Source organism: Lutzomyia longipalpis, chromosome 2 (assembly GCF_024334085.1).
Source record: "Lutzomyia longipalpis isolate SR_M1_2022 chromosome 2, ASM2433408v1".
Taxonomy (NCBI): Eukaryota; Metazoa; Arthropoda; class Insecta; order Diptera; family Psychodidae; genus Lutzomyia; species Lutzomyia longipalpis.
Genome location: NC_074708.1, coordinates 4,103,248 through 4,116,928, shown reverse-complemented (window position 1 = coordinate 4,116,928; position 13,681 = coordinate 4,103,248).

The following is a 13,681-nucleotide window of genomic DNA, read 5'->3' as shown; positions in this document are numbered from 1 at the left end:
TGTCGACATCGAAAATAATACCGCAACTCGTCACGAAGTACAATGGGATAAACAAATTGTAGCCGCCGGATTTGAATTTTTCTTCTGACACAATGCGATTGGCCGTCTCGAGATTGCTGCAGTGAATCACCACCGAGCTCTTCCCGATCTTTACCACCTCGATGATTTCACCCTTTGTACATACTTCTTCAAGAACATCATTAAGAGCCAAAGAACTTATGTTTTCTTTTGTAGCCAACACTCGGAAGCCGTTGTATTCCACTCCGTGCAAATAACTGTTCGTATGGGGCTCCCCTTCTGTCCGTGGGGGTCCCGGGTTCTCCCCCGGGGGGTCACTCATATCTCCCACCCTTTACGATTCGGTGGATGGGGAGTTTTCTACCACTGAATTAGCAAAAATTGAAAAGTTCACAGAGGCGAGAAGAAAAAAGAAAGAAAAAGCACACAGCTAACAACTACAGGCAAATTTAGGGGCCGGTAGAAAAAATTATCACAATCGTGTGACTGCTCTCGATGAGTGCGAAACGAGAACTGAGACATGAAGTAATCAATCTCGATGTCAATTAAGGATTAAATCAGAATTTTCCCATCAATGGTAAGTTCCTATATATTTAATGTGAAATAAGGAATTATTCAACAACTACGGAAACTTTATAATAACAAAATATACTGAAAATGTTAAAAATTTGAATTTATTGAGAACGAACAATTTTTTGTAAGGATAATAATTTCAAATTTTAATCGGTTTGACTTGGATTCAAAAATTTAAGCCTAAATTTAAAAAAATCAGATGTAGCCTAATGAAGGTTAAGTAAGGCCTAGCTCTGATATCTTAAACCTAGCTTACAGACTTAAGTCTGGCTTAAGACACGTTTTAACCCGGACTTAGAACAGAATTTCATACCTATGTATGTATATTTAACGTACTTGACAAATTACACGAAAATATTAAAAAATATATATTTAGTTTTAAAATTTGTATTAAGAATTGTTAAATAAAAGCTCCCTTGAAAGCTTCTCAAGTTTCCATATAATTATTGGAGCATTTCAGCATTTCTTATATGTATATACAATACCATACATGATTTAAACATCAGCCTAGGAAAATTTCCGTGAAAATTATTCCACTTTTTGCACACCCAACTGTAATGTTGTATGAGCTATAAAAGGAAATAATAAACACGGTGCTTACGGCAAGAAGTGTTCGCGAAAGCTGACTTGTGTGCTTTTCCTCGCTTTTGATCATTTCCACGCTCATCATCATCCCAACCCGTATCACACACACCGTGTCACGTTTTATCGTCATACACCGTAATTTGTCACGTTTGAGTTATTAATATCATTTTTATTCCCTTCCCCAACGGCCTCCCCGCACACAATTGTCCTTTGGTGCGACAGCCCCAACGCTGCGCAATTTTGCTGCAATCCGCTCACCCCCTAAGATGCTGTGCGGAGGACATCGCACGGATTAGATCGTGCTGAAGAGTGTTTTAGTAATGATACTTACAACACTGAAATATTGATTTCACTGTGAATGTTGTTCCCTCCACCCCGCCCTTTCATCTGTGCCAATACGAATGGCCCAAGGGGTGTGTGTTGTGTAGTGTGTTATGCTGAAAGGCCCCCTTTGTGGAGGGATGGTGATTAAGTTCATTATGTAAATGAATAAAAGCTCAGCGCCGATTTATGCACAAAAGGAATGAGAGAGGGTGGCATACGAGTGGAGAACCCATCGCCTCACAACCCTCATAGCTCGCCATGTGGAACAATTCTGTGCGTGCTAAATATGTACATAAACAAGGTATACATACGGCACTGAAGATATAATGCTGGGAAAACAGAAGCTCATTACATTGATCACACAAATACAAACAACCCTGTCGCATGAATACACTGAGATGGGAGCTTTTTGAGGGGGGCAGCATGGAAAATTTATGCTAATCACAATATGTGGTGACTGTGTAAAATCAGTGGATTAGCACATTATTTCAAAATTATGAACCATGTTTGAGTTAATGTAAACATTCCATTTGTGCAATTGTATGGATTTGTTTTTATATACTACCCTCCACGTATTCTCAGACACACCGCATCCCCCACACGTGGGGCAAACAGTTAAACTTGGACAGCATTGACTACATCATTAGTATTTCCCATAAAATCATGCTAATGTATGTAGATTTAAATTACATAGAAATTCTGTGAGTTTGGTGAAAATTAAATCAATTTGAAAGGCATAATAGAGCAATATTGGTACAAAAAGTATTGATTTTATAGGTATAATGGCTCATTAATTTTTGAGGGTTAATTTGGAAGCTTTTTGCTTTTGTTTTATTTTCATCTTCGTACAATTTGTAAATTAAACTACTTTCTGTTGCTTTTTATATGAGAAAAACATGTTAAATTAAATAATAAGTAATGTAAGAAAATAAAATAAATATTGGTTCAGAATTTTCTTAAAACAACTTATCACATGAAAAATTATTTTCAGTCTAGAACAATAATTTAGAATTTTTTCAATTTTAAAGCTATTCTAGTGAAAATTCCGGTAAATTCTGAACCGAGTATGAACTATAAAAACTACAAAAAATGTAGAATTTTTTTAATGAGGTAAATAGATTTTTATGGTATGTGTCTAGACTACCATAAAATCGTTTTCCCAGAAAATTAACCTTCTATTGCTATAATACTTCCTAACAGCGCCACCATCTATCCATCAACCCTTTGTAGTGGCAAATCTAGAAAGTTCTCAGTATTTTATAGCTACTCTGAACTTCCAAAATTCACCACCACAGGCCTTTATGGAACGTGAGGGCGTTGTTTCACAATTTTATAGCACTTAAGGCTTAACTTTAAGCTGAATAAAGAAAATCAAAGATATTTTTTTCAGTGCAACTTGCTTCATTTCTGAGGAAATGGAATAAATTTTCCACTTTTCCACACTCTTACAAGTGCGTTGAATTACCCCAAGTTGGATAATTGAGCGGGAGAAGCCTTGGGGGTAAATCAGATTCTTACTTCTGAGAAGTATACAGGGATTGTATTACTCTTACAAACACCACAAGGTGATTATTGCGTCAAATTACGATTTCTATTGTGATTTAAATTATAGTGGCTCAATATAATTTTGCGCTCTTATAAATAATAAAGCTTTTCACACGAATATAAAATAATTTAAATAAATTTTCCTCGTAGGAAATTACCTTGCGAACGAAGAAAAAGTTTTCTAGTCGTTTCCTAGAATTATTCTAGATCAAATTTTCGTATGAATCATTTATGTATTACAAAGTCTCTCAAATTATTTCTTGAGAATCTCGCTCTTTCAGCAAAAAAGTTCATTTTCCCCCAGACTTCCTTTATTTAAAATATTCAAGGAATTAAAGATTGCAAAAAATGCTATTAATTTAGGAGAGAGACAGAAAAAAAACGAACCCTGAACCCAAAATTCCATCCGGGATTTTTCCCTTCATGGCTGTTAGCAGCAACCCTCTCTACTGCAACCCCTGGCGGGCATAAATGATTGAAAATGTTGTGCGAATGCTTCTCGATGGTTATTAATTTCCCAATAAATTTTCCAATGGATTTTCAGTTGTCTCAAACTGTATGGCATCTGCGTTAACCCCTCAACCCTCTTAGTTATTACCCTGCTGCACTGTGTGTGTGCTAAATATATACAATTCCATTCCACTTGATCAACCGGGAGGAATATGTTTTGCTTTTCGGTGGTGAGTCAACTGTGAAAGAAGAGGATCAGTGGGGATTTCACTTGAATACAATTGCGCCTCAAAAGTAGGGCTATCACGCAATTAAAATGCACCCTCGCTTTGCGGCATGGTAATGTACATGATGGGTGAGCAGAAAAAAAATTTGAGACAACAACTGTTCTATGCTTGAGAGACGAAAGCAATTAAGGGGGTAGGATGGTAAGGATAACAATAATATTTTCCATCCCCTACAGCTAGCTTCTCTTTTTGGGATTTTGTCTCTCTGCAACTTTTTGAATAAAACGGGGAGTTTGTTTGAATATTATGGTATGCCAAAGGTACACGGGTACGAGACAGGGGTTACATAGAAGGGGTCAGCTCAATGTATTTGTGGAGGATTTCAAAGGGAAAATGTAGGTGAGACAAAAATATCCATTTCCCACCGTCAAAAGCCCCAAATATAGGAAGAAAAAATCCCTCAATTTCCTCAAATATCCCGCGTGCAGCACACCATCACAAGGATCATTTTCTACCCTCTAGCAAGATTTTCCTTCTTTCATCGGTGTTAGGAGAAAAGAGAAAAAAAAGTCCAAAGAAAAAAATCATTTAGCACAATCTGATAAGATGACAAGAAAACACAAGGATGAGTGTACAAGAGAAAAGGAGGAAAACACATTGTAAAAATATACAAATACGCCATTAATTTTCCATAAATGTTGCTTGTTCAGATGAAAAATGTTGATGCGCCTGTGAGACAAGGTATTAACGTTATATGGTTGGAAAATCATCACGGGGGAAAATTGTTTTCTTCAGCATTAAGCTGCACACAAGAAAATACCCTCGCCTAGGCCGCTTCAACACCATTTCCTCAAGGGTACATTTATCACATCAGAATTCATATATTCCATGTCGAATACGTTTTGAGCGGTATGGCATGGATAAGAAGCAACATCGCCTTGCGACATATACATAGATGGGAGATGCCTCACAGCTCCTTGAAATGGAAAATCCAACAGGGGGTGGCTTTTTCTTGGAATTTTCCCCCCAACAGCTCATACCTTTCGTAGTATTATGGAGTTCATGTGGTGCCATCGTAAGTGCCAAATGGCTGGGAATGGCGTTCACACAAATATCACTCCTTTACCATACGAGGTCGTCCCTGTGACAATATGCGATACTCAAACTCAAACCCCTCAAGGCAGCAGCAGCCCCACGGCTGCCGCTGCTATATACCACCACCCTTTCCGCAACGTGACGCCTCCACCATGTGGTGCTTCTCTCCCGAAGAGATGTGAATAATTTTTCCTTGAGATGTGATTGCTGAGAATGTTTTTATCTATACCTCCGCAGCACAACTTCTCACAACCCCCTGCCACACATCCCCATGCTCACCCCCGCAAGCACACTTTATACATCGACGTGTGATTCGTATCGGTAAAAATAAAATAAATTGCAAATTAATTGCAAGAACAAATACATCACACCTCAAACCATCATCATGTCGAAATATGCTCAACGATAGTCAAACAATTTTCTCTTGGCGCATCCCTCAGCAGAATGAATAATGAAAGAATAAAATAATTGCATTATCTCACGAATTCTTCATGTCTCTCTCCCCTCAACACACCAAATGGCACTCAATTGGTCATGAATTATTCATCAAATCTCCGTGTGATGTCTCAATGCGCGGGATATGGGGTGCAAAATTTGCACATAAGAGTGGTAATTTTAGAGACAAACTGCAGGAGGTTGATGAATGCACTCTCTGTGATGAAATGTTAATTTTATAAAATACAAAAAAGAACAAAGAACGATGAATTTCGTCACATTTGGCTAATTTTTATAATTAGCACACTTTTATTGTGTCTTCAACAGTGGTCCTACGGTAGATTGGGTTAAATGACCTAAATGGCCTTAGGGAAATAAAGGGAGGGATTTAAAAGAATCATTTTACCAGTATTAACGATATTTCTTCAGTTTTTTTAAACCATTTTTTAACCTTAGTAGGGCCACTGTGACCAAAAGAACTATTTAAATCGTCAAAAAAAATCTTTTCAACCTATCGTGATTAGTTCTATATTTTTATATAGAGAAACGAGGTAAATTGTCGCTTCGCTCCAATTTACCTCGCCCCGCTTCGCGGGGATTTGTTGCGCTTCGCGCAAATATATAGAGAAAATAATTGAGATGAAAAAAGTCCAATAGAAAATGTATTCGTTGGTAAAAACCGCCTGGTATCAGTAGTCTCTGTACCAAATTTCATCACGATCGGACCAACGGTGTAGAAATGCATAGATGAACAGGAACGAAATTATACAGACACCTTTCTTTATTATATAGATAGATTTAATTACTTCTAGTGTGTCCTAAGAAAACTTAGAAGAACATTTTCTTTTTGAGAGAAAATTAAAGTCAAAATTTGTGTAAGAAAATATCAGTTTCTCCAAGGGTTAATGTAAGGCTACACTCACAAAAATTAACCAGACTTTGAAAACTATTATTATGTAGAATAAAAGAAACAAAGAAAATTTTTACTAAAAAAGATTTTGTTTCTAAAGAAAACTTCTTGTACAACACTAAAAAAATCTCAATCGAGAAAGAATAAATTTTTGAAATACTAAAGAGTTATAGATTTTTTCCATATCGAGGGCTAAATAATAAAAGGTCGTAAGTCCATACGGCGCCCGTATGGACTTACGACTTTTTATTATTTAGCCCTCGATATAATCATCCCTATATATTTTTGATAAGAAACTCCCTGTTCAGTTAAAATTTTATTTAAAAAAATAATAATAAAAAAATTGTAGGATGAAGATTGTGGCAAAAAGAGGAAATTGACGGAGGAAAATTGTGATAGTTTTTCAATGCTATTTTTCTGCATAAATCCTACCATCACAGTGCGTATTTCCTGGGAATGCTTTTTCCATTTCCGCACCCTCTCACACAGTGGAAGAGTTGTCTTGAAGGAGTATATGGGGGTAGGAGGAGGTTTTCCATTTGTCATGAAGGATTGCCGGTGAATGGGAATTGCGCGCACAGCAAAATGCGGGGGGTGTGAATTCAAGGGAAATCCCACAGAGAGTCGTGTTTGTAGTTAAATTGTTGTTGAAATTGAGTTTCAATCAATTTTTCATTAATACCATATGAATAACACTGAATAGGAGCAGTCAATCTTGTGCTTTTCGTTGCCTGGGTGGTATGTTGAGGGCGTGCGGGGGGACGGGGGAGTTGTGAGTGGAAGTTTTGATTGAGCGTATATTCTTTGGGTTATATATTTTCTCCAGAAAGACATTCAGCAAAACCATCCAGTGAAGAGTGTTTTGGAGAAAATTTCTACATACATACCACTGATTACACGGCACTTCAAATTACATTTTCACTCGAAATTTTCACACACACACACCACTTGTTGGAGGAATTTTCCAAGAGATGCGAAGGCACCTTCCATTTTCCCAACAAACCTTGATATGCTGTTTTCCCTGTGTGGCTTGGGGGGGTGTGGGAATTGAAGTTTTGCATGGCTTTTAGAATTAATTGGAAAATCACCACGAATCCCTTCCACGGGGCGCAATGGAGAAGTTTTCATGGTACAACGAAGAAAACCCAGCAAGTATATAATGAAAGAGTAAATGATAATTTTCCATCTTCAGGTAAATTTCTGGTGGGGAATTTGCGGTAAAGGTGCGCATATATAAATTGCTAAATATAAATTAATTGGTCTGTTGGAGGTGCCGTGCTGTACCCTTCAAAATACTCTCCGTGTCACTGAATTGGGCTGTTTAATTTCTCTTGGTAATACGATACCATAATGCTTGATTTATTCCATCAGCTCGGCAAAATGTGAAATCCATTACCCATAATTTTGTTTCAACAATTATACCGATTAAAATGATTTATAGTTGAGCATCAATTGAAATTTAATTCAATTGTCGAGCCCTAAAGCCACAGCCGTATCATTTTGCTGCGCATCTTCGCGCGAGGAATCATCTAAGTGTTAATTAAAGGGGTTTTTAGCAGGTGCTGTATTGATCTGTAATTTTGTGAAAATTTATTTAATCACTTTACCTAAATATGGGGACGAAACTGTGGTCGGTTCTGCTAAATTTCCATTCCAATGTAAATTTAAATTTTGATCGTTATTTTCGATTTCAATTTTGGTTAGAATTAAAATCTATCATGCGAGTTTTTATTCTCAAAATTAGAACTAAAATTATTTGAGATAACATTCTGACCACATGTACAGCAGATGCAATCCATAAACTTTTCAAAATAATAATGAGAAATGTCTAATTAGGCGATTCTGTGGTTACATTGTAATCTTACCCCCTGTACAGACCATATAGGTAATTTTCATTATCTGACCATTATTATTACGCCGTCAGCTGCAGTCTTTTGGCATTTTGAAATCCAATACAACACCACACCCTCCTTTCGGCTGTGTTCATGAAAGGATTGACACATGTAATCCCCCAAGCAATTCCATTTTGATCAATACTAACTCACCCTTGAAATCCATATACATCCAATCCCCACCCCTACCGCCCATCAATGAAAATTATTGGGAACTTTGCAATCTCTGCATTTTCCAATTAATCCTTTGCAAAATTCTCCGGCGCATGCATGAAGTTTTCACGGGGAAAACTCCGCCGTATATATCTTCAACAATTGCCGCTACGGAGTGTAATCTAATTGGGCAATTAGAGTAAAAGCTCACACAAGAAAACTTTTGTGCAGAGCATCGTGGAAAAGTGAATGAGGAAATTCTCCCATATGTGTAACGGAACTTTTCAATACAGCAAAATTTCTTCGCGTTTGTATCGCCCAAATGCAAATTTCAGCCCATGTGAAGGATTTTTTTTCTTCCTTAAGCTACCCCCTCCCCTTCATGGAAATCTCAACAATTTTTCTTGAGAAAATTCTCCCCGTGGAAGTAATAATATGTGCAAAATTTCCTCCACGTGCTCACAGAATTTTCAGCTAGATCTTTCGGGGGTTGCACACAACTCTTTCTCGCAATCCACCCCCGCTCCATTCTTTCTCAGGAGTGTAATTTACCATCATCAAATGTTACCGCAAAATGCCTGTGGCGATTTTATTAATAAATAACTTTATATACACACAAACCCCAGTGAAAAGCACGCACATTTTCCACGAGGGGCGCTATCAGGGGAGCTGACTCGGATTTTGAGGCTTTCCTCAGGCGTGTGAATGTACAGAGGTGCGGGATACCAACGGGGAAAATGGTATAATTCCCAGCGGGGCTGTGATGGAGTCCAAGGGAAAGTAGAGTGTGTAAACATGTACTTTTATGTACGAGAGAACGTGAAAGAAATGCTAGAAAGATTAGCGAAATTCTATGGAATTTTAGAGATTTATGCAAAAAGTTTGCAAAGAAAATCTTTGGAGGAGTCTATTCATTTTTATTTGTATCTTGAACGTAATTGAAGATATCACCATGTAAATAAAATTATTTAAAATGATTTTTATTTAAAAAAAAAAACTTCCATGATTAATTTTGTGCTCTTGAATATTTTTTGAATTTATAATCTTCCATAATTTCTTGATTTATTCTAAATAAAATTATAATTGCTTGGAGAATTTTCTTGAATGGATCATAGAACGAATTAAAGTGAATAGACTCCTTCATTGAAATATTTAAGGATATTTTTTTTTCTTAACTTCTGTTTTATCTCAAAGAATTAAAAAACCATCAATCTTTCATTTCTAACCATGAAAATAATGCTATTAAAATTTAATTTAAATTACACATAATCAATTTAAATCTTGTACATCATGCCTAACGAATCCTTTAGCCTTGCCGTCTACATTTAACGTCCACCGCCACCCTTTAACTATCTCATCAGCATGTTAAATAAAGAAAAAGACACGTCGAGTGAATGATGACGGGTGAAATTTTCAATTATTTCAATATATAGCACAAAGCGTACATTCGACATTCATGCAGCAACCCCTTCTGGCGCCGCATATGATGCTGAAAATTAAATTATGGAACGACCATTTCCAAAAATAAGACTCTTAGGATGATGAGCACGTCGTTGGGCTACGGCGAGGGGTTGAAAATTTATTATTTTCAAAAACTTCCACACACACCCCCATTGATTTCTCCATGCCCGCGGGGAAAATGTAATTAAGGAGTGAATCCATGTCAAGAGTTGGGCTTTAGAGAAATGCAAATAATATATCAAGAGGATGGGGGGAGAGAGAGTATGGGGTGAATGGAATTTATAAGGATAAGGCAAGTCTCGAAAAAACATTGAATATGATTGGAATTTGAGCAATGATGGTCTGCACTTGAGCAAAAAAAAAACGAATAGCATGTGCACTATACAAATAAACGAAACCATTTGCTTTATATATAAAATGGAATTCAATGGGAATTTTCACAAGGGTGGTAGATATTAAAAATCACCCGGAATCACACTGTCAAGTGCCACGTGGCCGTGCACGTGCATGGAGAAAGTTTTCTTTCGACATGTTAACCCAGGGGGTTGTTATAATGTGAATTTGGGGGTGGTTTTTTGTTCACAGAGGTATATAGTTTCACCGCAGACACATACGTTGACGTTAATTGTGTCAATTTAACACGATACCCGGTAGTTGAAAGTTAGGGGTTTTGTGCAGAAAAAGGCATGTCTGGTTTATATTTTGTTGAAATTTTTCTGCAGCTTCTTTTAGAATTTTTTTATTTGTCGAAAAATCTCGATTTCTTATTGAAGTTTTCTTCTTTCACAAGAATTATAGAAAAGCAATAAAATCAGGATAATTAGGCCCCAATCAATGATCTTTTAGTACAAATATGTAGTGAGTGAGTTTAAATTGAAATTGCGCTATATATGAAAAGCTTTCGAGAGAGAATCGACTTTATTCAACGTCCAATTAAGTCCATTTGTGGAAATATCTTCATAATCTCATGAATTCTTCACTCAAAAAAACATTTTAAATTGACAGCTAATTTTCCGCACTGCTGCAAAAGCCCTCATGATGGATATTTTTCTAATTATCCACGGTGTACTTTCCATGGGGATTTTTACATTAATGTAAATTGCCTGGGAATGTGATGACTTATTTTTCACATTTTTTTTTTCACTCCAATCCAATTGTGAGGAAATGTGTAATCCCCATTGCGGAATCATGGCGGGTTCTCTCTGTGCTATATACTCGGGGAAAATGGGAAATTTTTAAGAAAACAAACAAGGACATTTCAAGAAGAAAAATAGAAGGAGGGAGGATGTGGAATAAAATAGAAAATTAGTGTTTGTGTCCACAAAAACACGCATATTTTTTTTGTATGCTGCTTGTGAGGAATATAGAGCAAACATTGGGGACCATTGAGTATATGTGTATGGGAAAAGTAAGCTTTTTGGTTGGGATAAAATGGGCTACCCATTCCGGAGGGCTGTTGTGATATATAAATTGGATGAGGGTGAAGCAAAAAGTGAGTCTCGTGCATGGATTTGTATGCGATAGCCACAGAATGTGGTCTCCTACACAGCCATTAAGTGTTGCAACCAATGATGGAGAAACGATCACTTAATGGCTTGTATTTCTCATGGGAGAAATGATACTGAACATTTTACTTGTCCACCTTATATGGTTTCCCATTGATAATTTATCTTGCATTTTCCACTGTGACTTTCCTACATCAACCCCACCAACTTCTCTACCCATCCACCCTCCTATCCATGACCCAACCCAATTAGCCACAAGAGAGAGAACAAAATAAAACTCCAATACTGCGCCCCATGAACTCTTTGCCAACATTTTCTCCACACATATAGCACAACGTGGTTGTTTTGAGAATTCAACTTGAATCGGATTGATTTTTCCCAACACACAGAATTCTTCTCACCCTATGGGCCAATCCACCCATTAAATACAACCCTATGGCACAAATCCACACCTTAGGAGAGAGCTTCAATTTTGTGAAAACGATACCAGCAATTTATCCATTTATCTATATACATCTCCAACAAATTTTCACAGCAGTTTCCGTACAAGATTCCTATTGAGTTTTCCAAGTCCAACTTTCACCCGCGCGCACGCTACACCCTCAGAACAATTTTCATTTTGGCAAAAATTTTCTTCGACATTCCATTTGAAAAAGTTTTCCCATGTGTGATGCAAACTCCCCTCGATTTGGTGACAAATTTCTCACACAAAATAAGGGAATTTGAGGGGGGGGGGCAAGCTGGAAGGCAAAAGGGTGTGTGTCCCATGTGAAAGTTTAGCGCATTTTTACTTTAAATTCAGTTTTTAGGAGTTTTCGACTTTTCTCATATATGGCAATTTCAATTTAGGGATTTGGGGTTGCGGCATTGTGTTTTACTGCAATAGTAAAGGAATAAAAAAAATATATTTTTATGTCTATCGAGATTTTCAGCATGAATGTTTCATGCAAATATATGTCGTCACTGATTACGTTTTTGAGCAAAATATTTGCTGGATTTTCTCAGTTAATCCCAGAAGATTTTTTTTTCTAATTATTTGCTCGGTTTTCATAGAGAAACGAATGATCTCCTTTAAGAATTTTAGTCAAGACATATTTTTCCGATTGACTAATATTCGATTTTTTTTATAAATTACCCAAAATAATCCCCAATTTTAGGCAGTTAAAAAATCCTAACTCATCTCACATTCTTTTCGCTGTAAAAGTTTAAAACAAAGTATGAAAAATTCAAACTATTTTTTGCATGAGAGATCCTTTAAAAGCCAGTGTGTACGAGAGGGAATACCCTACAGCACCTATATATACCCACCTACTTTAAAACTTTAGTATTCCAAAAGAGAAAGTCACAAGTCTTAACTCTCCAAATGAAATTACTTTGCAAAATCAATCCCCAAACAATTTATCGGTGATCCACGTCGGTTGTGCACGGCGGGAGATGGAAATTCCAAAAGGGGTGGTTCCAGTGGGAGAGAAGGAGTCTTCCGCACGCGACAAGCATTAAAGGGGATCCACTCCATCGCTTCTCCCATGGACGACACACCGAATAAGAAAAAAAAAGTGAGAGGCGACGAAGTATACCTGTTGGGAAGTTTTCCCAAAGAGCTTCGATGCGTGTGAGCTTTCCCTCCAGGGGGTGGTGGTGAAAGTATCCAATAAAAAGAAAAGTTGAAGAGTGATAAAGTCTCGTTTGCACTTTATCACGTTCTTCGTCGCTATGGTAAGATGTTTTTTTTTTTCGGGGAAGCTTTCCCCACACCAGGCGAGCTTTTTTCGCAATGAAAATCATATTCACACAAAACCATCGCTCGCCCCTGGAGCTATCTTTTCGCCCCTCTTTATAAATAAAAATCAATTCTTATTTCTTCCCCCCGACACTGCAACTTTGCTCGTTTCTGTGGGCGAAAAATTTTCACCAAACTTTTCGCCCCCGTAGGCGGGACAATCTCATGGTGCTTATGTGCGGAGGAAAAACTCCCAGAGTTGTCAGCACGAGTGCGGTTTCTTTTTAAATTAAATATGGGAGAAAATTATTATCCACTGAGGGGTGGTTTGGGGGAGAAATTTCTCAATAAAAAAGACATTTATTTAACGACTTTTCCATATGTACACGTCGGTGCTATATTAATGCCCATGGGCAGTCATATGGCCGTGGGTTTCGGCAAGCGGGGTGAGAGAGAATTCGCCCGGAGAGATGGAAATTTCATATTGAAGGCAAACGATGGCCCATAAAAGGCGCTTTTTGACGTGGGGGGAAGGATGGACTATATTCCACAGGCAAAGGCAATATCCTCGGGAATCTCGCCTTGTTTCGGACCCATACAAACGCCATCATCGTGATCTTAATGGGCGCCTCTTCGTCCCGCACATAAAGTGCGAAAGCTCCATGCATGGCTGGTACCATTTTTGGCCAAGTTTTTATCATCCAATTCGTGCGGTGCTGTCAAATGCACTTTTTATGTAATACCTGGCGCGTGATGAGCCCGAAACTTCCCCCAAAATGCCAACTTAT